This window comes from Colius striatus, chromosome 3 (assembly GCF_028858725.1).
Source record: "Colius striatus isolate bColStr4 chromosome 3, bColStr4.1.hap1, whole genome shotgun sequence".
NCBI lineage: Eukaryota > Metazoa > Chordata > Aves > Coliiformes > Coliidae > Colius > Colius striatus.
This window is the reverse complement of record NC_084761.1, coordinates 97,334,314-97,360,677: the sequence shown is the minus strand read 5'-3', so window position 1 is coordinate 97,360,677 and position 26,364 is coordinate 97,334,314. Positions and strand designations below refer to the sequence as shown.

General features: G+C 54.8%; 1 protein-coding gene across 2 annotated transcripts in view; it reads left to right on the top strand.

Annotated features, from left to right (window-relative positions):
• Positions 1–11,675: 11,675 nt before the first annotated feature.
• The window catches only part of LZTS3 (leucine zipper tumor suppressor family member 3), a 54,500-nt gene continuing 39,811 nt past the window's right edge, over positions 11,676–26,364 (top strand). For both annotated transcript variants that reach the window (XM_061993251.1, XM_061993249.1), the window contains exon 1: positions 11,676–11,845. The gene's annotated coding sequence lies outside the window, so the exon portion shown is untranslated. The remainder of the gene's footprint in view (positions 11,846–26,364) is intronic.

Genomic DNA, 26,364 nt, shown 5'->3' with positions numbered 1-26,364 from the left:
TGAGGTCACAAAAGGTGAGAGCAGAGCTGGGATCCTGATGGATCAGGCCATCCACAGCCTTCATCAGCATTGAGCAGAGATGCTGTAAGGCTTATAATAGTGGACTCCTTCCCCCAGCCACCCCCAAATCAGGCACGTGCAGATTATCAGCTAAAAGCCTGATGTGGGCAGACAGCCCACGGTTGTTTCTCTAAATAAACCTTCCTGGCTGACTCTCCATCTCTCTGCAACGGGATGGGTCTCTTTCATGAGTTCATATCAGGGCCTGGCTGTCTCCTGGAGCTTTCTCAGCACCAGCCCCACTCCCTGGAAGGAACCAGGACCCAGTGTGCCCGTTGCAGAGCCCTCGGCCACACAGGTGGATCAAGCAAACATGTTGCCACGGCCCTTTATAAAGGAGGAGATGCCCTACTTACAAGCATGGTGCTGCTCTCAAAGCCTGTTTTCCTTGCAGCCAGGGCACTCCAGCCTCCCAACAACCTGAGGCAGAGAAGGTAGATCTGAGGAGTGGGGTGATTCTGGGGGCACCTCCTTTGCAAGAGCCTCTGAGCTCAGTGACCTCTGTGCCAGTGGCAGTAAAGCAATTTACTGCCTGACCCCAGCTCGAAAGTGAAATCTCTCATGCTTGACTTGAGCTGTTGGCTGAATCATCATTATGTGGGGAACGTTCTGGGGTTTTTTTCAGCTTGTAAAGAAAAAGGGGGAGGGAGGAGAAGAGAGACAGTGGGGAGGAGAGGCAAGGGGAAGGAGAGGCACGGGGCTGTCGCTCCTCACGTGTCCCTCGCTGTGCTCAGTCCACAAACAGCACTTGGGATCCAGCAAAGCATCAGTGAGGGCTTTGTGGAGGGGATTGTCTGCTTCTCTTCATGCCCTGGCCAGCAGCAAGCTAGGCTGGGTGGCAGGCTGAGCCACGTGTCTGTCTCAGAATCACAGAGTCACAGAATGTGAAGGGCTGGAAGGGAGCTGGAAAGCTCATCCAGTGCAACCCCCCTGCCAGAGCAGCAGCACCTAGAGCAGGGCACACAGGGACTCATCCAGCTGGGTTGGAATGTCTCCAGAGAAGGAGCCTCCACAGCCCATCTGGGCAGCCCCTGCCAGCGCTCCCTCACCTCAACAGGGAACAAGTTTCTCCTTGTGTTTCTTTGGAACCTCTTCTGTTCCAGCTTGTCCCCATTGCCCCTTGTCCTATCATTGGCCATCACTGAGAGCAGCCTGGCTCTACCATCATTGAGAAGAGCCCATCTGCCCCCCCTTTCTGCAGTTTGCACCCCCAGCACAGTGTGTTCTGCTGCTGGCCACAGCATCTCTCACAGCCTCTTGACCCTTTGCATTGCTGTGTCCTGGCAGAAGCTTCTGGATGGATCCCTGGTGCTCTGCAGTGCTTTGCTTCTCCACCCTGGGACTGAATTCCCTGGAAAAAGCACAATCCAAAGATGTTTTCCCCCAGCATTGTATGTATTACACTGCTTTTTGCCAAAATCATGCCATTTCATGAGTTCAGAGGTCAGGTTCAGCACAAGAAATGCCTGACTTCAGTGAAAGGACAGGAGGACAGGCATCTTTGCCTTCTTGTCTTAACCATCTGCCCACATGCTGGATTGAGTGTGAGCGAGAGCAGGCGTGGGAACAGCACAGGGCTCAGGAGAGATGCCCCATTCCAACGTGGCTGGTGATGCTCTTCCAGGGAGGCTTGGATTAAGGAAGGAGATAACTAAGAAAACACCTGCAAAAACACTGAGTGGAGCCTCAGTCATCTGGGTTAAACCAAACCTGTCCCAAGCATTTTCCAGAGGAGAGGGGCAGAGGAATAGCAGCAGCAGCCCTTTGTTTGGGATTTCTGGCACTGCTGGGGATGTCAGGAGTTATTTATGGGTTGTTTCTTTTTTAGCCTGATGGGATCAATAGGTGTGACCCATCTCACAATCCAATACCACATCAGCAACCATAGCAGGAGAGCAAAGATTTTTCCCTCTGTGCTTGGAAGGCCACGTATTGAGTTGTCCTTCAAGGAGGGGAAGAATCAGTCCCTCCCTCCACGCTGCAGAGAAGGCACCTTCCTCTTTTGGTTCCTGGGGGTTTCCAATAGGACACCTCCAGGTGCTTTGATGCTTCCTGAGGCTTTCAGACCCCATCCTCATCACCTGGGAAAAAATAGTCCTAGGGACAGACAACAGATGGACCCAGAAAGTCTGTATTGAAGCAGGAGAAGCAAGACCCAGCTGGAGTCCATCCTATGCTGCTGAAGCTCCTGGTTACCCCACCATGGCTCAGGCTCCCCTCACCTCTAGTTCTTCCTCATCATGCCCACCCAGATCAGCAAGTTCCTTCCAGACAGCAGCAGTAAGTAATGACAGCTTGGGGAGTTACCCACATTTTCCTGCTCAAAGAGGTTGCAGACAACCTTGTACAAGGGATGTGTCAGGGGGCAGGGTGCTGCTCCTGAGCCAGATTCATGGTGAGAAGAGACCTTGCTCCCATGACTCCAAAGACAAGGTCCTCACCAAACACACAGAGCTGTCTGGTCCCTAACCCAGTCCTGGGCCTTGCTGGGGGTTCAGTCCATCATGGGTCAGGATGTGACATTGTTCCTTGCATTGCTGAAGCAGATTCCCTCCTTAGATGAACTGGGACCCCATACAAATGGAGCTGAGAGACTCTTTGGCTCCTGTCCAGCAATGATGTCTAGACTCTGTCCTTCTCTAATTGCTTTCCCTAAGTAAACAGCATGTGTAACCCTCATAGCATCATAGAGTGGTAGGAGTTGGAAGAGACCATCCAGTCCAACCCTCCTGCAGAAGCAGGTTCACCCTCATGCCAAGCACTGAAGGTGAAGGTCTCGTCCTCTCTTCATGGCTACATCGACCTCAGGAGCAGTAATTGCAGTACTGCACCAGCAAAGACCTCCACTGACTGTGCAGCCAGGTTCCTTGGATCAAGCTCCTGCATCTCAGCCTCTCACACTCTCTGGTTCTGCTAAATGACCTCAGTGTTGCTTCCCCCATGGCTCTCCATCTTCCCCTTCTCCCCAGACACCCATGTGTTGCTGCTGGAGTGGTTGTTACTGGTTGTTGCAGTTGACCTCCCAAAGCTGTTGCTGTGGTGTGGACCAAGCACTCTGAAGGCTTCACCACCCATGGACATGAGGCAGGGAAATAGCTGGGTGCAGGGAGCTGATGGATGACACACAGAAGCTGCATGAAGCAATGTTTTGGTCATCCCCAGGGAAGATCTTTGATAGCACGTTGTCACACACCAGCATCAAGTCCTACCAGCACATGAAGGACTCTCACCTCTGCTGAAGAACACTGAGATACCCCAATGAGAAGCACAGTCATCCTGAGCCACTTTCCAGCAGAGAGAAACCTCTCTCTGGGTGAAAACCTCCTTTCTCTCTGCTTGGGTGTGTGATTCGATCCCCATTTTGCATCCCAAAGGTCACCATCACACGTCTGTTTTTTTCTTGAGAAATGGTAATATTAGAAGCAACCTCATCACTAACCTCCCCCCCCAACCCTCCCCAGTATCATCTTCCCCTCCTTGCAAGGACAAGGATGTGTTTTTCTGTGCTGCAGTAGGAGCTGCAGGCTGCTCACCCCATCCCAGATGGCAGACCCAAGAGCAACGGCTCCTCATGGACATGCCACAGCGAAACCTTCTTTCTATTTATACAGTGCCCATGACCTTCAGCAGTTGCTGCACCACGCTGGGCACAGCACAACCTTGTTTTACAGCATGCTGGAGTTTGTTTCTCAGGGGTTCCTAGGTCCATTTTGTTTTCCAAGGGGTGCACCTGCTCCCAGCCCTTTCAGAATGTGACTAACAGCTTCGTTTCTTGTTTGCTGTCTAGATCGTCGCTTCTGGGGTTAAACTTAGTACTTAAAAACACAGATGGGCTCAGCTTAAAGACTGGGAGAGGATCCAATTGTAAGTTGTCCAGCTGGTTAAACACCCTCACTGTTGAAAAAGGGGTGAACTTGGGAATTGAGGCAGCTACATCTTCCCATCGCTGCCTCTCACTGCGCCTTTCCCAGCTGCCCTGACGAGCCACCAGCCCCCTGAAAGGTCTCCACAGTGCAGATGAATCACAGAATCATTTGGGTTGGAAAAGCCCTTGAAGCTCCTGGAGTCCCAGCTCTCCCCTCACCCTGCCCAGCCCAGCACTGACCCCTCAGCACCTCAGCTCCATGGCTTTGGGATCCCTCCAGGGCTGGGCACTCCCCCAGCTCCCTGGGCAGCCTGGCACAGGGGTGACACCCCTCTCAGGGAAACAGTTCTGCCTCAGCTCCAATCTCAACCTCTCCTGGGGCAACTTGAGCCCATCTCCTCTTGTCCTATCACTTGCTTCTGGAGAACACAGACCAACACCCTCCTCACTACAGCTTCCTTCCAGGTAGTTGTAGAGGGTGCTCATGTCTCCTCTCAGATCATGTCAACCCAATCAGCCAGCTCTTAACCCCCTCTAGCACAAGCCTGACCAACCTCTTACATCTCTTTACATCTCTGGCCATGAATCAGGTTTCTCACATGGTGGTTTCCTGAACTTCCTTCAGTTTTGCTTTGTTCCCTTAGGACCATGGGCACTCTTTAGCCTGGAGAAGAGGAGGCTGAGGGGAGACATGAGCCCTCTGTACAGCTGCCTGAAGGGGAGTTGTAGTGAGGTGGAGGTCAGTCTCTTCTCACCACTAATGACTGAGAGGACATGAGGAAACAGGCTCAAGTTGCACCAGAGAAGGTTAAATGGGACATTAGGAAGAACTTTTTCACTAAGAGGGTTGTGCAAGGAACAGGCTGCCCTGGGAGCTGGTGGAGTCACCATCCATGGAGATGTTCAGAAGACACACAGATGAAGTGCTGAGGGATATGGGTTAGTGCTGGGCTTGGCAATGTGAGGGGAGGGGTTGGACTCGATCTGAAAGGACTTTTCCAACTGTAATGACTCTGTGTTTGTATGTCATAAGCAGGATGCAGGATTGACCCTTGGAGGGATGTAGAGCCCTCAGCTATCCTCCCTCACAAAGCAGAATGCACACAGCCACATGTGAATGGGCATCAGGCATCTTCTCTGTTAAACTGGGCTCAAAACCCATGTCCTGTCCACGGCGAGAAGCAGGCTTAGCTTTGACCATGTGGTTCTCCAGCATCAGAAAGGACCCTTGGTGGGTTTTACATGGCTCAGGGTGAGCTGAGCTGGCAGGAGGGATTATAGCAGGGGACTCCCCAAAGTGCTGGGAGAGTGGCTGTTTCCTGGCATCCTCAGGAGAGATGCAGGATGGGGATGAGGCAGGGGAACAAGTCCCTTCAACTCAGCTTGGGGGAAGCCTGCCACTTGTAATCCAGAGGTGTAGAGGAACCAAGATCTGCAGGGAGAGGAGTTCGTATAAAAGCAGCCTGTGTTTGCTGTTCTGGATGTTTTGGAGAGGGGAAAAGGCAGGGAGGGGAAGGGGCTGGGGTGTTTGGTGGTGTGCCTGTTGAGTATGGAGCCTTTGGGATGATGCAGTCAGGAGAGAAATCCTGGCTTTGAAGAGAATAAGGGAGAGTATCTAAAGGTGAAATGAGTCTGGGGAGCTGAGCTTTGTGTAAAAAGGAAGGATTGACCCTCCCTGCTTCCATGAAGCCTGAGAGTGGTGTTTCCACTTTGGAAAGCAGAGCTATGCTCAGTCAAAATGTGCTCTGGCTTCTCTTGCCTGGCTCTGTGTGGGGGAGAGCTGGCCAGTCCCATGGCCAGAAGGAAGGGGCACAGGCATGGCCAGCCAGCATGAAGCAAGCCATTCCCTTGGGATGGGACAGAGGGTCAGGGCTGGGCCTCTTCAGGCTGCTTGAATACAAGGTTGTCATTTAAGGACCCTTGTTTACTCCCAGCAGAGTGAAATCACTGCAAGAGAGTGGCTTAGATCAGGCCAAAGTCCTGATGACATTCAAAAGAGCTCAGTTATTGATTTCTGGGGACTGTGCTTCTCCCTGGAGGGCTGGAAGAAGCCCAAGGCAGTTGCCTGGGCTGCCTGTAAACTCTGGCTCTGAGAGCAGCCTTGTTTAACAAGGACCTTTCTTAATGCAATCTGAGTCTAAGGTCATTCCCCCAGGCTGCTCTGCAGCAAGGAGGCAGCGAGAGGCTGGAGGATCTGCTGGCCAAGGCTACCCCTTCAAGGGAGAGCTACAAGGCAGAGCTGAAAGATCTTCATTTACCACCCAGAGATGCAGTGAAAAGCTGCTTAAAATTACCCCAGAAACCAGTTCTCTGTGCAGTGGTTTAAAGGTGAAAGTCCAGGTGGGAATATGGGCACAAACCACCGACTTGTATGGGTTGATATCTTAGTTGCAAGAGAAAACAGACAGTATTTGGCTTCCACCAAGGATCACCAGCATGGGTGATGCCAACAGAGACCCTACACCGTGTTTCCCTGCTCTGTGAAGGTGCCTCAGGTTCCCTGGGTGTGGGCATAGGCAGCTGAGCCAACCAACACAGCTCAGGGAGCTGCTCACCTTGATGTAGACACCAAGGTATGGTCAGCTGAATGGCAACCAGACACTGCTGTCTGAGTGCATCCACTCAGCTGAAGCTGGGTGCCTTAATGCAGCTCAATCCCTGGCAGCAAATCCCTTGTCACATCAGCTGTTCTTTGATGCTGCATCAAGGTCTGTTTTTACTGTGCAACCCCAGTGATGCCTCCTTGAAAGACACAGCTTTGGGGAGCAGGTACTCTCCAGCCATCCTTCCCCCCTTGAATACTGAACACTGCAACAGGCAGCCTGAAAACAGCCCTGGATCTCAACCACCATCAGCCTCCCACTGATTTCAGCCTGATTTCCAGGGTGCCCCTGGAGCCTCCTTGACTGCTGCCCCTTGCAACACACTCACACAAAAACAAAAGGTCCCCACTCTTTCCCCTGCTCCCCATGAACCCGAGGATGTAGAAAGCTGTGTGATGGATGGCAGAGCTCAGCTGAGAGCTGTTTAATTTGGGTGAAAGACACTGTGTGGGAAGCAACCCTGCCTGAGCTCCCAAGGTGTGTAGGAGCCAGCTGGGTTTCATCTCAGCTGATTCTAGCAGCAGTGTGTTGCTTCAGAGAAGATGAGATGCCTGGAGCTGTGGAGGGGGATGGAGGTCAGGACAAGCTTCTCCATTCACTTCTGCAGGGATGAGAGCAGCAGCAAAGCTCTCAATGGGAGCTTCTGCACTGAAGGACTGTGGCAGGTCTTGTGTGGCACTCAGAGAGGTGATAATCTGGAGAACTCCTGTCTTGGGCAGCTCTCTGGGTTTGCATCCTTGGATTCCCACCTGCAGAATGCTTTGAGACCTGTTCCTAGCAAAAGCAGTGTGGCTGCTCTCAGGGTCCAGCTGCTCCAAATTCCCTTGGGCTTGGGGAGGGGAGGTTTGACACAGAACCTCATCCTTCTCACACTGCCCCAAAGATCTGCATTTCTACTCCTTCTCCCCAAAAGCCAACTGAAAGCTGAAGCCATCACTGTCTCCAAGAGTTATAGACCAGAATCATTTGGGTTGGGAAAGAGCTTGTAGCTCCAGCAGTCCCAGCTCTGTCCTCACCCTGCCCAGCCCAGCACTACCCCATGGCCCTCAGCACCTCAGCTCCAAGGCTTTGGGATCCCTCCAGGGCTGGGCACTCCCCCAGCTCCCTGGGCAGCCTGGCACAGGGGTGACACCCCTCTCAGGGAGACAGTTCTGCATCAGCTCCAATCTCAGCCTGACCTGGGGGAACTTGAGCCCATCTCCTCATGTCCTGTCACTCGTTACTGGAGACACCAGCCTCCACCTCACTGCTCAGAGCCCACTTCATTAGCAAGACCTCTTTGGTCTTGAGCATGTTCAGCATGCCACAAAGCTCTGTGGTGATGAGACAGTCCTTGGCATTGGTATTTCAGAGCACCCCCAAACCATCTGCTCCAGTTTTATCCCTCTTCTGGGTCCTTGTGAGGAGGAGGAGACTCCAGCTGAGAGAAAGGGACAGGCCGCCCACTTGTGCTGAGTAACCATTGCCAAACTGGATGCCAGCACATACACACACACACACACACACAAATATTTCCACTGAGGTTGCTAGGAACAATGGTCTCTTGATTATTTGCTGTCTTAAACACATATGCCTTTGGCAGTCCTCCACTGAGAACAGGCAGTTCAGACACTGACCCTCCTGCTCAACCCCACCGTGCTGGCACCTTCCAACCCTTCCCTCAAACATTGCCATGGTGTGTCTGCAAATGCATGGGAGGGAGTTTAGAGAGAGGCATGGCTTGTTTGCAAGGACATGGTGGAGCAGACACACCTCAGCTCTATGCCTTAGGTCCAGTTGCACTAGAATCACATCCCAGTGCTGTCCTACCTGAATGGTGGGGGTTGGAAGGGCCCTGCAGAGCTGCTCCAGCCTAAACCCCTGCTAAAGCAGGTTCCTCTCAGTCAGGGGGCACAGGAACACTTCTGATGAGCAGCATCAATGGAGGAAGCACTGGAGGATGTTTGAACCCAAGAGCTGAGCAAAGTCCTGCTACACAACATGAGTGTGCTAAAGAAAGCAGAGTGACTGCCCAGCACTGCCTTCCTCCTAAAGCAAAGGGAGAAGTGACTGAGGTTCCTGGAGGCAAAGCATTTGCTCTGAACATTACTTATGATGCTCATGGAGATCTTCACTCATCCCTAGGCTGTCTCCCCTGCCAGTCCCTCCATGGCTGGAGACAAACCTCCAGAGACCCCCATCAGTGCCCAGCTCCCCGAGGTTTTGTGCCAAGGTCTACAAATAGTTGGTACTTGCTGAAAAGAGCAGATCTGCAACCACAGTTGGCAAATTGCATCAACAAGCATATTCTCAGCGAGGCATTGTTCCAGTTTGTATATGTCTGAAAAGAACTGTTCAGGCATATGTTAAAGTTGGCACCTTCTCCCTGGGACTCGCTGCAAACCGGCGGCTGGAGCGTGATGGTGGAGCCGAGAGGCACGGAACGCTCTGCAAACATGGGCAAACAAAGGCCACTCGAGGTGTTACCAGGGCCAGGATGTGGACAAGGAGCAGAGGCAAGGGCAATGTCCTCTGGAGACAGCACTTGTGCTGCCCTGGAGTGGAAAATGATGGTATCTCAGAGCATTTCTTGGGAAGGGATTAAGAGCGGCATAGAAGAGCAGAAAACGCCGCTGGCCCAGTGCTACACCCAGGAGAAGTGTGTTATGGACACACTCAGCAACTGGAGGGGGAGAGGAAGAGAGTGCTGCATCAACCACAGCCATGGGAAGCCTCTTCCAACCTCTGGGCTTCAACCCAGGCTGCAGGATGCAATACCTTGCAGGGAGGAGGGACTCGGTGCCAAAAGGGGAAGGGCAGCTGGGAAGTGCTGCTGCTCTGGTCATCAAGGGCACTTCCATGGGGCTCCTGCTCTGCCTGTCTCTGTAGGCTGCTCACCCTCTGGAAACCCCCTGAACTAAAAATGCTTGGTGAGAGTTAGGGGGAAATGTTGTCCTGGTTTTTCTTTCCTTGGGTGTCCACATAGAGCTGGTCCTGTGGGGTCCCATGCTGGGGATGGGATGCTGGGCTGAGCTGGTGCAGCTGCAACATCATCAGAACATCGTCTTCAGCTGCAAAACTGACCCTGTCTCAGCCTGGGCACATCACATCACTGGCTGAGGGGACACCTGTAGATTCCCTCTTCATCCCCTCCCAACCCTTCAGGGTGTCCAGGAGCACCCCAGTGCCCTTTGGAGGGTTGGAGAGGGCAACTGGAGCTCATCTGCTTCCAGTTCTGGGCTCCCCAGCTGAAGAGGGACAGGGAGCTGCTGGAGAGAGGCCAGTGCAGGGCCACCAAGATGCTGAGGGGATGGAACATGTGTGTGAGGAGGAAAGACTGTGAGACCTGGGGCTGTTCAGCCTGGAGAAGAGAAGGCTGAGGGGGGATCTCAGCAACACTTACAAGTATCTAAAAGGTGGATGTCAGGAGGATGGGGCCAGTCTTTTTTTCTGTGGTGGCCAACTACAGGACAAACGAATGGACAGAAGCAGAAACACAAACGGTTCCACTTAAACCCAAGGAGAAAGTCCTTTGGTGCTGAGGGGAGGGAGCCCTGGCCCAGGCTGCCCAGGGAGGGTGTGGAGGCTCCTTCTCAGGAGGTTTCCAACCCCACCTGGACACGTTCCTGTGCCCCCTGAGCCAGGGGAAGCTGCTGTAGCAGGGGCTGGGGCTGCAGCAGCTCTGCAGGGCCCTTCCCACTCCCACCAGTTCTCTGATTCTATGATCTCTCCTGGGGTGCATCTGTCTGAGCATTGCTGCTCAGTGCTGCAGTGTGTGGTGGGTGATGATCAGAGATGGGTCCACCTGAGGCTGGCAGCTGTGTGGGAAGCTCATGTGTGAGACACCTTGTACCCTTGCACATCCCCTGAAAGATGCTGCACCTCCCTGCACAGATGGGACCTTGTGAGAGGATCCTGCTGGGTTCTGGGCACATCTTCATTGCTGATGGGGCAGCCTCAGCAGACACATCTCACTTGACCTTCTCCATCCTCCATCAGCAGCTCTGCTCCTTCCCTTCAACACATCAGGTTTAATGATCAGAAGGACCAACCAGTTCTCCATGCTTGGTGAGCAGCAGCAGAGCCCAGGCTGCAAACCTGGTCCCTAAAGATGACTACAAGGAAGTCAGAGGGGCCTCAGTTGGCCTTTCCATCCAAAGAGGATCCCACCCAGCCCCTGGAGCTCTGCCAGCAACAACTTATGCCCAGAGCTACTCACAGTTCTGTGGGAGCAGCTGAGGGCCAGCCCCATGTTATTAGCAGCACTAATTAGTTCCCTCACCTGCCATTTCACTGGAAAGCAGCAGAAATAAGTGGCAGCAGTGGCTGTGGAAGGGACCAAGGGGAGAACACAGCTGGTGGAGTGTGTTGCAGGGGGTTTGGGTTGGCTGGGAGCAGGGCATGTGCCACCCACCCCTCCATGCTTTAGACTCCACTCCAGGGACAGCATCATGAGCTTTTTGTTTTCCCTCTGGCACCTCTCATTTCCCAGGGCAGAAGGTAAGTCACTTGCACATCCCTTTTCTAACTGACCTGTTTGAATTGGGGAGTTTGCCCCCTCTGTCTTTGGCCTCTCAGTGGGGTGAGAAAAGGAGTTTTTACCTCCCACATTGACTTAATTTCCCCTTCCCAGCCCCACTGGAGGATCCCAGGGGTTCAGGCTGGGCTCTGCTCCTGGAAATGGCCAGGAACCAAGGGCCAAATGGTCTGAAGGTGGACACAGGCAGACAGACACTGCTTCCAGCCCCAAGACCCCCCAAACAGCACCGTGAGCCTCAGCTGCCCCACACCTCCCCTACCCCACTGCATGGGGCAATGTCAGGGCTCAGCTGTGTTGGAGAGGGGGTGAATTTGGGGCTCAGAGGGTGATGAGCTGCGAGGGATGGAGCAGAGGGGACATGAAATGATCTGCACTGGGGGAAAAGCCCTGCGGGCAGGAGGGGATGGGGATCCCTGCAGCATCCCATCACCCCCGGGTAAGGGGCACAACCTGACCCGGTGGAGCCCTGTCCTGGGGGAACGGCGAGGGAAGAGTTAAAGGGAAAGGCTCGCAGATCCTCCCTCCATCCTTCCCTTTCCTCGCTGTTAGGCTGCTGCTCTGACAGGGGGTGGGGTCGGGGCCGGCCGCCGTTTTGCCGCAAGAAGGGGGGGGAAACGTGGCTGGGAGCGAGCGCGTGTGTGTGTGCGTGCGGGGATGTCGGGGGGGATGTGTTTGTGTTGGTGACACACGACAAAATGAGATGAGACCCCTCGGACGCAGCCAAAGGGCGGCGGATTCCCAGCGCGCTCCGTGGCCAGCGCCGGGCAGCGGCCGGAGCCCCGCGAGTCCCCGCCAAGAGTAAGGGATGCGCTGGGAGCTACTGGGGAGGGCTGGGGGGTGAGAACGTGGGGAAGGGGTGTGTTGGGGAAAGGGTGAGCAGGAGGAGAGGTCACTTGAGGGTGGGGATGTGGGGTGAAAGCGGAGAGCGAAAGGAGAGGAGGAGAGGGTGGGGGGAACCTGATGCTGGAGCTTGGCTCGCTCGAACCACCCACCCAGCTCGAATTTGGGGGAGGGGAAGATTTTGGGGAGGGGGAGGTGAGGGTGGAGGATGGGTTGCCAGCGCCGATTTCTGGTGTGATGGAGGGGAGGGAGGCTTGTTTGTGCCTAAAGTCGCAGCTGCCTGGATTTGGCCCCGCGGGGCCGTTTGGATGTGACAGCACCCAAAAATAGAGTGCAAGGCGGGTAAGGGAGGGCTGAGCGGGGGGACATAGACCTGTTTGCCCAGCAGGAGCTTATTCCCACCCCCCTCCCCTTCCTCAGCTTCTTTATTGCTGTGTTCCTTTGGCAGTGTGATGTCAGGGAGGGGAGCGGTGCCTGGGGATGGGGGGTTGGATCCGAGCAGAGGAGGCTGCTGGCGGCCGGGTGATTAACGTGCAGTTGCTGGGAATTATGTCATCTGCTCGGTGTTGGGTGGCCCTCACCCAGCAGCGCCGGGGAGGGGGCGAAAGAGGGAGAGAGAGAGGGGAGACGTTGAGGGGGGAACGTCACGACATGGGGCACCCCTCTTGGGACTTCACCCAAGGAGGCACCGAAGCTTCCCCGGCTCGGCTGGGATGTGGGCATGGTGTGTTGCCCCTCTCAGCCATCGCAGCCGCCGAGCTGTGGGTGCAGGCTGGCAGGGCTGTGGGTGCAAAGCCCCCTGTCCCCTGCTCCCCGCGGGCTCCGTCCCCACGCAGGACGAGTTGCTGCTCTTCCCCACGGCTCCTCCTGCTCGCCTGCAGCCCGGGAGGGTGGCAGAGCTGAAGGGAGGGTGGATGGAGGCTGGCAGCCCCTCTGCCAGCTCCCCGGGAGAGAGCGGGAGCTGCTGCACTGCAGCACAGCCCCATCCGGGCATGCGGGTGTGCCCCGAGGGGAGGGCAGGGACCCCCTGTGCCACCTCATCCTCTCAGAGCCCAGGGCAGAGCCCGAGGACCTGTGGCTGCCAACGGCTCCCCCCTTCAGGCTGGCCCGTCCCTCTGCTTCAGAGCAGAGCTGCTGGATGCTCCACAGCCTCCTGAGCATCCATCCCCTGCCTCATCCCCACAGGCGTAGGAAGCTGGGGAGGGAGGGCAAAGCCTGCCAGCTGAGCCAGGCACAGGGCACGTTGGCATCCTCTTCCCTCAGTTCTGCACCCCACTCAGCCCCACACAGCCCTGTGCAGCCCCACACAGCTCCATGCCACTCCATTCAGCGTCATGCAGCCCCACACAACCCCTTGCTGCTCCATTCAGCCTCATGCAGCCCCACGCTGCTCCATGCAGCACCCACACAGCTCCATGCAGCACCCACACAGCTCCATGCAGCACCCACACAGCTCCATGCAGCACCCACACAGCTCCATGCAGCCCCACACAGCTCCATGCAGCCCCACACAGCTCCATGCAGCCCCACACAGCTCCATGCAGCCCCACACAGCTCCATGCAGCCCTACATTGCTCCATGCAGCTCCATTCTGCCTCATGCAGCCCCACACAGCCCCTTGCAGCCCCACACAGCCCCACACAGCTCCATTCTGCCTCATGCAGCCCCACACAGCTCCATGCAGCTCCATTCTGCCTCATGCAGCACCCACACAGCCCCTTGCAGCACCCACACAGCCCCTTGCAGCCCCACACAGCTCCATGCAGCCCCACACAGCCCCGTGCAGCCCCGTGCAGCCCCATATAGCCCTGTGCAGCCCCCACACAGCCCCATATAGCCCTGTGCAGCCCCATGCACCATGGCAGAGGGTCAGGGCAGGGAGAGGAGCAGGCAGGGGGGCTGCAGGGAGACGTGGAGCAGGGGCAGGGAGGGTGGGCAGATGCTGTAATGGGGCTGTGCTGGCATTTCTGCCCCACATCACAGTACACGAGAGGAGTGATGTCAACAGCTTCTCTAATTCAAGCTACGTGTCAGGGGGTGCAGTTCCAGTCAGGGGGTGCCACTCGCTCGAGGAGACAACCTTTGGCAACTCCCTTAGCCCTTCAGTGCTCTGCTTCCAACACCCTCCAGCACATCCTTCATCTCCAAACAGCGGCTTAGGGCAGCAGCTGAGCCCTCGGGGGAGCTACTGGCGTTTAGAGGGGAGGGGGGGGAGGATGATCCAAAGCCCCCGGGGCCAGGAGGCTCCTCCAGCCCATGCGCTCGGCTCGCCCGGCCCCTGTCTGCGCAGGGTGTTGATGTGTGGCCGTGCTCGCAGCGCCGATGTGCCGTGGCTATATATAGCATGTGATGCTGTCATCCGAGTTCAGGCTGCCTGGGGAATTTCTGCTCTGCAAAGGTTGAGAGGCGAACGGGTCTGAGAACAGGCGTGGAAACGGCAGAGCATGGGGGGGATTCCCCTCACCCCAACCTCCCCCCATCCCCGCTCCCATCCCATCTGCTGCTTTCGGGATGGAACCTCGCAATGGCAACGGGGCAGAGGGGAGAGGGGGAGCTGAGATCTCCCCCTGCTGTGGGGATGGGCATTTAACGAGCCGTGCGGGCGGCTGCGGGATGCATAGGCTGCCTACAGGGATGAGATTCCCTCCTCCTTGAGCTCTTCTTTTGCTGGGTCACCAGGCTGATGTCCTGAGGGACCGACACCTCCCCCTTCCCAGCGCCCAGATCCAAAAAGAGGAGGGGAAAAAGCAGGTGAAAGTCCAACAGATATGTGGGATTTACCCTCAAGGGAGAACCCCAACCTCCATCAGCCCCATGGCTGCAGCATCCATCACAGAAGCATCACCATGGCGTGGGCACCAGGAGGTTATCTCTTGTTCCCCCACCCCTCCCCGGAGGAGGAAAGGGAAAGGGGCAATGGGGAGGGTGATTTCCAAATGCCCCGTGCAAACCACGTTGCATCAGCGGTCAGAGGCACTCGCAGCTTGAGAACTCGCTGTGGAGCAGGAGCCTGGGTAAACCGGGCTGCAAGAAGTTTCTGAAGGGAGTCAGGTCCCGCCGGGGAAGTTTAAGGGTTAAAAAGGGTGTTACTGGAGTTGTTGTAGGGCTTAAAACCCGCTTTTTCATGCAAGGGAAGGGAGCACAGAGAGGGAAGCCCAGCCATGCCCCGGGGCTGGCAGAGAAATCCAGCACACAAAGGGTGAAAGCAGGAGATTTCTTGTTTCCCTTCGCTGAGGATCTTTCCCCATTAGTCATTCCTGTCACAGGAGCTGGCAAACACGGTTATTATTTGAGGGATCTGAAAGTGAAATGGAGGCAGGAGCCCAGACATCCCTGTCCCACAGCCCAGAGGAGGGGACAGGACCCCCCCAGCCCCTCCTGCTCAGCCACACCTCCCCTCCACAGGCAAAGCCTTTCTACACCACACATTCCTCCTTCAGTGGGCTGGATTCCTTCTTCAGTTGTGCTTTCCACAGCCTGAGTGTCCTTGTGCAGGATGTGGTGGGAGCAGGAGCTGGAGGTGAGCTGTGAGGTGGTGCTGATCTGAGACCCTGCAATCAGATGGGGAAGGGTCCCAGGCAGGGAGCAACATGCACCCAAAACTCATCTCTCCCCTCTTCTCATGGTGGAGGGAAAGGACCATGCTGACTTCCCTCATTTTGTGGAAGCCAGGGGTTGGGCTTTTGCCTTTTCCCACTGTTCCTGCAGGAACACATCTTGGTGGGGGGATGAGTGAGAAGGACAGGACAGGTCTTCTGAGAGGGGTGGTCTCAGGATAGGGGAGGGACCAGGCAGGGAGAACACAGCCAGGAGAGGGTTCTCCTTCCCTGGGGGTAAGAATCACAGCATCTCACAGAATCTCAAGGGTTGGAAGGGAGCTGCAAAGCTCATCCAGTGCAACCCCCCTGCCAGAGCAGCACCACCTAGAGCAGGGCACACAGGGACTCATCCAGCTGGGTTGGAATGTCTCCAGAGAAGGAGCCTCCACAGCCCATCTGGGCAGCCCCTGCCAGTGCTCCCTCACCTCAACAGGGAACAACTTTGTCCTTGTGTTGCTTTGGAACCTCTTGTGTTCCAGCTTATACCCATTACCCCTTGTCCTATCATTGGCCATCACTGAGCACAGCCTGGCTCCATCCTCCTCACACCCACCCTTGATGATTTGTAACCATGACTGAGGTCATCCCTCAGCTGGGGCCAAATCCCAGTGATGGGCCAGCGAGATGCCTCAGGTTTAGACAGATGTAACAGAGAATGTTCACTTTGCAGGAAACTCAGGAGAAAGATCATCAGATTATTAACACAGCCCACTCTTCACACCACCAACCTCACAAATATTTATCAGCTGGAGAAACACACAGGCTTGGAAGTTGCCAAGTAACACAACAAGAGGCACTTTCAAGTAAATAGATGTGGGGCTGTGGGTGACGAATGCACCAAATCCCTTGGTATGTGGCCCAAAGACTTGTTTTCCTCTGGAAGCCCAGCAGCAGTAATAACAATGATCCCAGCCAGGAAAAACCAACCTGGGAGAAGCAGTTTCTGTCTTTGTGTCCAGAGAAATAGAGCTGTGAAGACAGGCCAAGAGAAGAGAAGAGGTTACCCAGCGAATGCCAGGGGGAAACACAAGCAGGGTGATGCCTGATGGGTCCATGTCTGCCAGGGATAAATCAGGCAGGAGGATGGCACAGGGGTGTTTATTGAGCAGGGGAGGTGAGAGCAAGGCCAGTGCACTTGGTTGGGTTTCATCCTGCCTCAATGTGCCTCTCCTCTGTGCCTACAGGACCACGCTTCTCTGTAGGCTCAGGCTTCCAAGATACCTTGTTGGAGACTCTATCACTGAGAGGTTCTCTGTTTCCTTCCCTCCAGCCCTGAGGCCAAGCAGCAGGGTACACTGGACCTCTTCTCCTCCAAACCAGTAGTCTATATCCCATCAATCCAGTGGTCTACCCTGACCAGGGTTTCCCTGGCCTAAATCCTTCTAAGTTCTTGCTGTGGTGCCAGTCTGCAAGTTTTGGGGGGTTATTAGGGGAGGAGGTGCTGCCAGAGGAGACAAAGTGGGTTTGCAGATCATAGAACCATGTCATGGTGGGGGTTGGAAGGGTCCTGCAGAGCTGCTCCAGCTGCTAAAGCAGGTTCCCCTGGCTCAGGGGGCACAGGAACGTGTCCAGGTGGGATTGGAAACCTCCTGAGAAGGAGACATCACAACTGAGCAGAGATGTCTCCTTCCTCTCCTTCCATGGCAAAGCTCTGGCTTGTGTGGTTGGGATTTGGTGGAGATGTTCCCAGCAAATCCACCACCTGCTCCCCAGCCTCACCAGAGAGCATGGCTGGGGTGTTTTCCGAGGGAGTGGTCATTTTGGGGGGCATTTTGGGCTTCTTGCCTGAAGCAAAACATGAAGAGAGACAACTTAGGCATGAAACTGATAGGCAAAGCCAACTGGGTGAGGGTTAGAGAAGCAAGAAGAGCCCTGGCCCAGGCTGCCCAGGGAGGGTGTGGAGGCTCCTTCCTTGGAGCTCTTCACAACCCACCTGGACACGTTCCTGTGTGACCTGATCTAGGTGACCCTGCTCCTGCAGGGGGGTTGGACTGGATCATCTCTAAAGATCCCTTCCAACCCCACCACTCTGTGATTCTATGATTCCATGACTGGATGAAGGGCCTTGGAAGTACTCAAGGATGGGAGCTCCTCCTTGAGCTCAGTGCCCTGCAGACAAAGGGAGGTCAGAGATTTTATTAGCCCAGCTGCAGGAGCTGGTAAAACCAGAGCAGCTCTTGTGCACCAGAGCTCATCTCCTTGTTCCTGCTTTCTAATTATATCCATTGATCTAGTACAAGCTCATTCCACTCCCCATGGATCGTTTCCTTCATGACATCCCCAGCTCTGCCCTTGGCAAGCACTTGGAGTTACAGCAAAGCCATCCCACCTGAGACCTGTGGGAGGGGAGGACTGCCCATCCCACCTCAGACATTTCCCTGCAGAGGGATCTTCTGCCTCCAGCAGTGCAAGGAGTTACAAGGGGATGGGGAACAGGGCCATATTGCTGTTTGTTTTGGCCAGACCCTGCTGTTATCCACCCAGGGTCATTGCTCCAAGCTGTGGGGTGCAAAGCTGTCCCTGGAATGAGAGGCAGCTGGGATGACTCCTGAGAGGGGCTCAGAAAGGCTCAGGGTAGAAAGGAGAGGGTGAAAACATCCCAGAAGCCATCAGGGATGCTGGGCTGAGATGGACAAAGCTGCACCCCAAGAGCTCCCTGCACTGCACAGAGCAGCTCCCCAGCTCTATTCTCCCAGGCACCCTGCTCTTGCTGGGTAGGGAGGCTCTGGGCAAAACCAAGACCTACCCTGGCCTTCAATTCTCCCTCCTCAAATACATTTCTCTACAGGCCTCTAGGAGCAGCCACAGCTCCACCTCGTTTCAGCTCAGCAAGGGCTTAAATGCCCATCTCCAGGAGGAAGCTGAGTAGAGCCCATAAAGCACAGCTCTGGTGCCCGTCCCAGGGAGACCCTGATGTTCTCTGCAGCTTCCAGCTCCTCCTGTAATGTGAATAATAAATCACTGCTGCTGAGCTGGGCCCTGGCCAGCCATTGCACAGCAGGAGTTTGCTCTTTTCCTCTCTCCAACCCACAGGCTGCTGAGCAATTCCTCTCTGATGGGGGTTTCCAGTCTGGGATGCAGCCACACGTGCATTTGCAGACCTCCAGGGTTTGATCTCTGTGGGGATCAGAGCAGTTCCCAACAGCCAGGAGTGGGTTTAGTGGTGTAGAGTCCCCAGAGGAAAGGTTGTTCTCTGTTTTGTGCTCTGCTGCTGGCATTTTGTGTGGTCCTTAGCCTATTCCTGAACCCTGCAGACCTCAGTTTCCCTCTGCTAGGATGGATGGCAGCCCCTCCAAGCTCAGGGTAAGGGATTGTACTGACTGGGAACAAGATCAGGTTTTAAAATATGGTGGCTAGAGAAGTGAATGGCATCCTGGGCTGGATGAGAAGGGCTGTGGGCAGTGGGTCAGAGAGGTTCTCCTCCCCCTCTGCTCTGCCCTCGTGAGCCCACATCTGGGATATTGTGTCCAGTTCTGGGCCCCTCAGTTCCAGATGCACAGGGAGCTGCTGGAGAGAGTTCAGTGCAGGGCACAGAGATGCTGGAGTGGAGCATCTGCCTTGTGATGAAAGGCTGAGGGAGCTGGGGCTCTGCAGCTTGGAGAAGAGGAGACTGAGGGCTGAGCTCATTCATGTTACAAATGCATCAAGGATGGGTGTGAGGAGGCTGGAGCCAGGCTGTGCTCAGGGATGGCCAATGATAGGACAAGGGGCAACAGGCACAAGCTGCAACAGAAGAGGTTCCAAAGCAACACAAGGACAAAGTTGTTCCCTGTTGAGGTGAGGGAGCACTGGCAGGGGCTGCCCAGATGGGCTGTGGAGGCTCCTTCTCTGGAGACATTCCAACCCAGCTGGATGAGTCCCTGTGTGCCCTGCTCTAGGTGCTGCTGCTCTGGCAGGGGGGTTGCACTGGATGAGCTTTCCAGGTCCCTTCCAGCCCTTGAGATGCTGTGATTCTGTGACATTCAGGGGGCTGAGCAAAGGGGAATGTTAGTTCCTGAGGAACCCAAGAGCATGATAAGGAGTCTTCCACAGATAAGTTTCCAGGCTCATTTAAGCCTCTGGCTATCCTCACATAGCCAAGATGCTGTGCCCACCTCTCCAGCTGATGGGGAGGGACATGGAGTCATCTCTTACTTCAGTAAGTCCAGTGTCCTAGTCCCTTTCTTACACTTTGTGCCATTTATATGGATGATGAGAGCCTCTGGAGCAGAGCAGGCTTCTGCGGGGGGGTTGGACTGGATGATCTCTATAGGTCCCTTCCAGCCCCACCATTCAGTGGTTCTGTGATCCCATGATGCTATGCTATAGGCAATCTCCAACAGTCCACTCTTGCTTGACCACAGCTATGAGCTATGGTCCTGCTCTGGCAGGGGGGTTGAACTGGATGAGCTTTGGAGCTTCCTTCCAGCCCTTGAGATTCTGTGACTGTGTGTTTGGGGTGAGTAACCCTCCCCACAGGCAACATCTCAGTTGCTTTTCCAGCAGAGCCTGAGCAAAACTCATCCCATCCACGACACCACATCGACTCCTCTGGGACCTGCCAACCCCCACCCATGGCATGTTGACATTCCTCAGTGCCAACCCAGGCCTTTCACTTCCCCTCCACTCTTTCAGGGGCCCAAATTAGCTCTTAATCATAATATTTCTTTTACAAAATCCCTAAGCAAACAATCCAGGGCAGGCGCCCGCCGGGACGACAAACACTCCAGCAGCAGCACCCTGAGAGCTGCAAAGAAAGGAGGGATTGTTCCCCTGGGGCTGGAAGGTGCTGTGTGAGCACTGGGGAGCAGCACAGGAGCCAGCATGTCCTGGGAGGTGGATGCATGGGTTTGGGAAAAGGTCCCTCAGCCAAAGGCTGTGCAAAGCCTCAGGCTCCAGAGGTGATTAATGGTTGGTGTTTCTCGGTTAAATACATTTCCCCCTGTCTGGAGTGTGAGGTTTCAGGCTGGAAAAGGGATCTGTTTGTTTTAAACACAAGCCCTACAAATCAGGCAAGCTCTCCCTGAGCTCTCCCCATGCTGTGAATGCCCACACAGCCCACACAGCTCTCTCAGCACTGCCTTGCCTGCTGCATCCACCACCCTGAGGTTATTCCCTGAAGGTGGAAAACTTCATTGTTTCTCCTTTCATGAACTTCCCCATCAATCTGTTGATGTCTTTTCCCCTCCTCGAGCCTCAAAGCAGAAGCAGCATGTTAATGGCTTTGCCTGCAGTAGTTCCCACCATGAGAATGAGCAGAGAAGTCACAGCCCCCCAGCATGGTGGGGGTTGGAAGGGTCCTGCAGAGCTGCTCCAGCCCCAGCCTCTGCTAAAGCAGGTTCCCCTGGCTCAGGGGGCACAGGAATGTGTCCAGGTGGGGTTGGAAACCTCCTGAGGAGCCTCCACACCTTCCCTGGAGCCAGTTTTCATGCCCTTCTGTGGGAAAGAATCCATTTGCTCTGGACACTTATCCTCCAAGGATCTTGATCCTGGGGGTGAGTGACAAAAACACTCTCTGAATCCACCACAGTGGGCTTAGGGGAGGATTAGCTGATGCCTCTAAAGGCTTTACATCCTCCTCTGGCTTGGGTTTGGAGCTGGTCCCAGAGCCACACATCCCACCCTGGCAGCCTCATCCAGCTCCAGGCTTGCCTTTCCCAAAGGAGATGCCTGCAGGCAGAAATGGAGCAGGGTTGGCTCTGATTCCCATTGGGAAGTGCTTGCATCCCAAGCTAGCCTAAGCTGGCAATTCCCTTCCAAAAAGGACCATCAGTTTTAGTTGCAGAGCTGGTGCTGGTGTGGGTTGAGATGTGGATGAGGGTTGTCTCCTGCAGGCCTCTGCCTGCACCATTCCTGTGGCTGGGGGAAGGGTTACAGAGCCCTTCCCAGGCTGTTTCATGGAATCATATTGGTTGGAAAAGCCCTTGAAGCTGCTGCAGTCCCAGCCCTGCCCTCACCCTGCCCAAGCCCAGCACTGACCCACACCCCTCAGCACCTCAGCTCCACGGCTTTGGGATCCCTCCAGGGCTGGGCACTGCCCCAGCTCCCTGGGCAGCCTGGCACAGGGGTGACACCCCTCTCAGGGAAACAGTTCTGCCTCAGCTCCAACCTCAACCTCCCCTGGGGCAGCTTGAGGCTGTTTCTTCTCATCTGGAGGGGATTGCTTGGAAGGAGAGAAACTCCCCCCCACTTTGGGGTTCCTGGGTGAGGAGCTGACTTCTGAGCCCAAGCTGTGTGGCTGCTGGGAATCATCCCTTTCTGTCATCCCTTTCATGCTTCCAAGCCATTCCCTGAATCTCTTTCCATTCTTGATGCCTTATCTCTCCTTATCTTGCCTCAGCAATGGGGTTTTTGCCCTTAGTTTCCCTCCTACCCAAGGCACCTCCTTTAACTCTCCCCATTTCCCATCCAGGAGGGCTTTTGATCAGGCCAGCTCTCACAAACCCTCCCAGGATGGCTTCATTCCAGCAGGGACAAGCTTGCATAATAGCTGTTGACACAGTAACTTCATTTGAATCGATCTTGTTTGCTAATTAGCTGATTGCAGTAATTGGCATGAATTACCTTGGGGGATTCTGTCTCCTTGGGGCTTGAGAGTGGCCGAGGTGGGAAGATAACTTCTGCTCCAGGGCCACCTCTTACAGCTATCCCTGTGACCTGGAGTGAAGCAGAGGAGTTACAAGAGGGGAACCATCACCTGGTACAATGACTTTTTAATTCCCAGAGTGCCTGAAAGCACCAAAACTCTGAGCATATTCAAACTAGAAATAGAGGTTAAAATGGATTAAAGTGCCTGTTTGCAGCATGAAGTGATGAGTGGATGCAACTCTCCCCTCTCCCTCGAGATGCAGCTGGAGATCATTCAAATATTGGGCTAAGGGGAAGCCAAGGGAAGCAGCTTTTCTCAGAGGGCAGAATTCTCTTGCAAGATTCACTGCCAAGGAGGACAAAATGCCTTTAGATTGGGTGAAGAGGGACCAGGTAGTGTGATGCAGTGAGAGCTTTCTGATGGCATCATTTGGAGGGTCCAAAAGCAACCTCAGGCATGGGGTAGCCCTGAAAAGCCTTGTGGCAGGGGATATATGGGGAATGATCACTGAGTTTTTACTCATCCTAGTCCTTTTTTTTTGGCTCTAAGCACCAGTTGCACAGGGAGCAACTCTGACAGGAGGCTGCAGTGAGGAGGCTGCAGTGAGCTGGGGGTCCCTCTCTGCTCCCAAGTAATGAGTGACAGGACAAGAGGAGAGGGGCTCAAGCTGCCCCAGGGGAGGTTGAGGTTGGAGCTGAGGCAGAACTGTTTCCCTGAGAGGGGTGTCAGCCCCTGTGCCAGGCTGCCCAGGGAGCTGGGGGAGTGCCCAGCCCTGGAGGGATCCCAAAGCCGTGGAGCTGAGGTGCTGAGGGCTGTGGGTCAGTGCTGGGCTGGGTGAAGGGAGAGCTTGGACTCCAGGATCCTAAAGCCCTTTTCCAACCCAAATGATTCCATGATCCCATACACTTTCATAACAAACCACACTCACTCTTCAACCAGATAACCCTGTCACTCTCAACCTCTGCACCTCACATGCATGTTCCCATCTGTGAAGCTGCCTGGGTCACCCAACACAACCTGCTCCAAATGAAGTTGAAGCAATCTGCAAAGTCCTGCTTTGCATAAGCCATCTATTTATATGGGCAGCTTCCCACGCTCCATCCCTCCAGCCCTGCAGCACTCTCTGCTGCATCACTCCAGCTCTTCTTCTTCCCCCTTTTCTTCAATATTACCCTACTAATCATCATCTCCCCAGTTCTTCTAGGCTCAGGGAGAAATCCTAGGGCTTCTCAGAGAGGATGAGCAGCAGGACACACTTCTCCTCACCCTGCTTCTAGGGAACTCTTGGGAGCCAATCCATCTGAGCCCCCTGTTTCACAATGTTTATCCCTAGGCCATGCCATTTAGTGTCTTCCTGGGTTGCTAATGAACTAGAAAGCACTTTGTTGGCCCTGTGCAATCTGAGAACATCAGCCAGAAGAGAAATGATTGAGCTGCTTCTGCCTTTTCTCTGTTGTCATTAGCAGTTTGCTGATGTCCAGCCTGGGGACAGGGAAAGGCTGCTGCTGCTGCAGCTCCCTTGTTCCAATGCAAATCCCAAGTTGCTTCCTCCCTGTTGTCTGAGAACACTCAGATCTGATATGGCCAAGGCTTGGGAAAGGGCTTACTTCATTGCAGAGTAAATGTCATCACTTCCTTGAGCCAGAATGCCACCAAGCTCTTGTTCTGGTAACCAGTGCTGGTTTTCCTATGTGATCTGACCTAGGTGACCCTGCTTCTGCAGAGGGGTTGGACTGGATGAGCTCTAAAGGTCCCTTCCAACCCCACCATTCTATGATCCTATGATTCTTCTCTACTTTGTGTGGAGAAAAGACAATCTCATTGAAAGTGGGGTCTCCAAGACTGCCTGGACTCTCTGCCAGTGCTGCCAAAAAGCCAGGTTGTCAGCCAGAGCCTTTATTCTTTCTTATAAGAGGGTGACATTATTAGCTGGGCATCCACTGGCTGAATAAACATCATGATCAGGACTGGAGCACACATAACACCATCAGTCAGTGCCAGAACTGATGCAGTTGAGTCTCCAAACATGCAAGAAGCAGCTGAACCCTTCATGAGGTCTCAGCAGCACGAGGGGCACTCTGGGACTTCATGATGACCTGTGTTTGCTGCAGCAGAGGCTTGAATCAACCCTGGCAGCTCATAAAGGGACTGTGTTGGATCTGGGTAGGGATTCCCCCATTTTTACCTCTGTGGAGGAGTTTTGCTGGTGGAGCTGTTGCTGAAGGGCTTTGCAAAGACGTGAGTGGCATTCCTGGGGGTGGATGGCTCCTTGGATCTAAGGGAGGAGCTGGGTGAGGACACAGGACTCCTCAGAGCCAGGCAGGGAGCAGCAGAAGGCAATGCTTTTCCTCAACAAAGGTTTGCAAGGTTGGACACAATGCAATTCCCTCCTCCTTCTCTTCCTCCAAACAGCCACATCCCAGGAGGCATTCAATGTGCTTGAGTCCATTCAAAACACAGGGTCAGAGCTTTTCAATGCCAGAAAGAAAACAAACCCAAAGACAAAAAGCTATTCTGAGGGGAGGGGAAGGAAGTGGCTCCCAAAATACCAATGACAATCCTTCCTTTAACCCCAGGTGCAGCTGTGGCTTGTGTGTCTCTACTGCAGCTGGCCCTGGCAGGGTAGGACATGGGAGCACACCCTCCTGCACCTTCCTCTTGCTGAGAATGGGCCCCAGTGAAGAAGCCACAAAGCTCTGGGCAGGCTGGGTTAGGACTGTGGGGATCTGAGTGCTGGAGAGGGGACAACTCTGGGTGGGAAAGTTTGGATGGGCTCCTGCAAGGAGAGGGGATGGAGTGGCACCAAAGCTGTTTACAGCTGGCTTAAACATCATCAAACACAACACAGGGCCCTCCTCTACCCCATCTCATGCAGTCAAAACCTCTCTGGTCAGCAGGACCCCACAGTTGTGTGGGCTCCTGGGGTCACCTGATGGCTTTCAGAGCCTGTGTTGACCCTGGCCATGGTCTCAGCTGGACAGATTCTTGCTCCCAGCATCTTCAAACTACCTGAGGTTGTGCTGTTTCTGCATATCTGCTCTTTAGCTGGAAGCATTGAGGTGCTTTGAGAAAGGGCCTTTGAGCTATTCCCATGTGGGGTGAAAGCTCTGGCACTTAGAAAAAGGTGGGGGAGGACTGTGAGCTGGAGGGGGATTTCAAAGCAGAACCAGCTACTTTCTGCTGGGCATCTAATTGCTGTGGAAAAGGGCACCTGCATGTGTAGGAAACCCCCAAAAGAGACCCTAGGTGTTCAGCCCACCCTCCTTTCAAGCTCACCTCTGCTGGGATGCCAACACGTGTCCCAATCCCTCTCAGTGCCATCTCCTGCCACACCTGCATGCTTGTGAGGACATGGGTCCAGGTTCTGGCTGTCTGCTTCTTCAAGTGCTTGGGGGGGGTCTGTCTGCACCACAGTGATGCTCCCACGAGAAATGCACATGTATCAAGTTAAAAAGCTCCTCACCAAGTCATGGAGAGCTTCTCCAGAGCTTCCACTTCTCCTGGGACTAGGGGCCACCTGGAATCACCTCCAGGGCTGTGCTCAGTGCTGGGCCCCTCACTCACTGCCACAGGGACACTGAGGGGCTGCAGCGTGGCCAGAGCCGGGCACAGAGCTGGGGAAGGGGCTGGAGCACAAGGGGCTGGGGAGGGGCTGAGGGAATGGGGGTGTTGAGCCTGGAGAAGAGGAGCCTGAGGGGACACAGGAGCACTCTCTGACACTCCCTGACAGGAGGCTGCAGGGAGCTGGGGTTTGGTCTACTTGCTCCAGTAATGAAGGACAGGACAAGAGCAAATGGGCTCAAGTTGCCCCAGGGGAGGTTGAGGTTGGAGCTGGGGCAGAACTGTTTCCCTGAGAGGGGTGTCAGCCCTGTGCCAGGCTGCCCAGGGAGCTGGGGGAGTGCCCAGCCCTGGAGGGATCCCAAAGCCATGGAGCTGAGGTGCTGAGGGGGTCAGTGCTGAGCTGAGCAGGATGAGGGCAGGGCTGGGACTGCAGCAGCTTCAAGGGCTTTTCCAACCGAACAGTTCTGTGGTTCTGTGGCTCTCTGCTCATGGCCCAGTGTAACATGCTCAGCTGACCATGTCCTCTAGGCTGGGACACCTGCACTGCCCTCCCTGCCTGCTGTCACTCCCAGGTTTTGTGCTGGTGAGCCAACAGATCCTGCAGCTCTTGGCATCCCCCTCTCTGGAAGTCAACACAGCCCTGGCAGTTTATCTGCCTGCCTGAGTTTATTTGATCACATTTTGGTGGAGCAAAATATCCAGGTGCTTTTTGGGTTGGGGGTTCTTTTTCAGCATGATGCACACAAGAC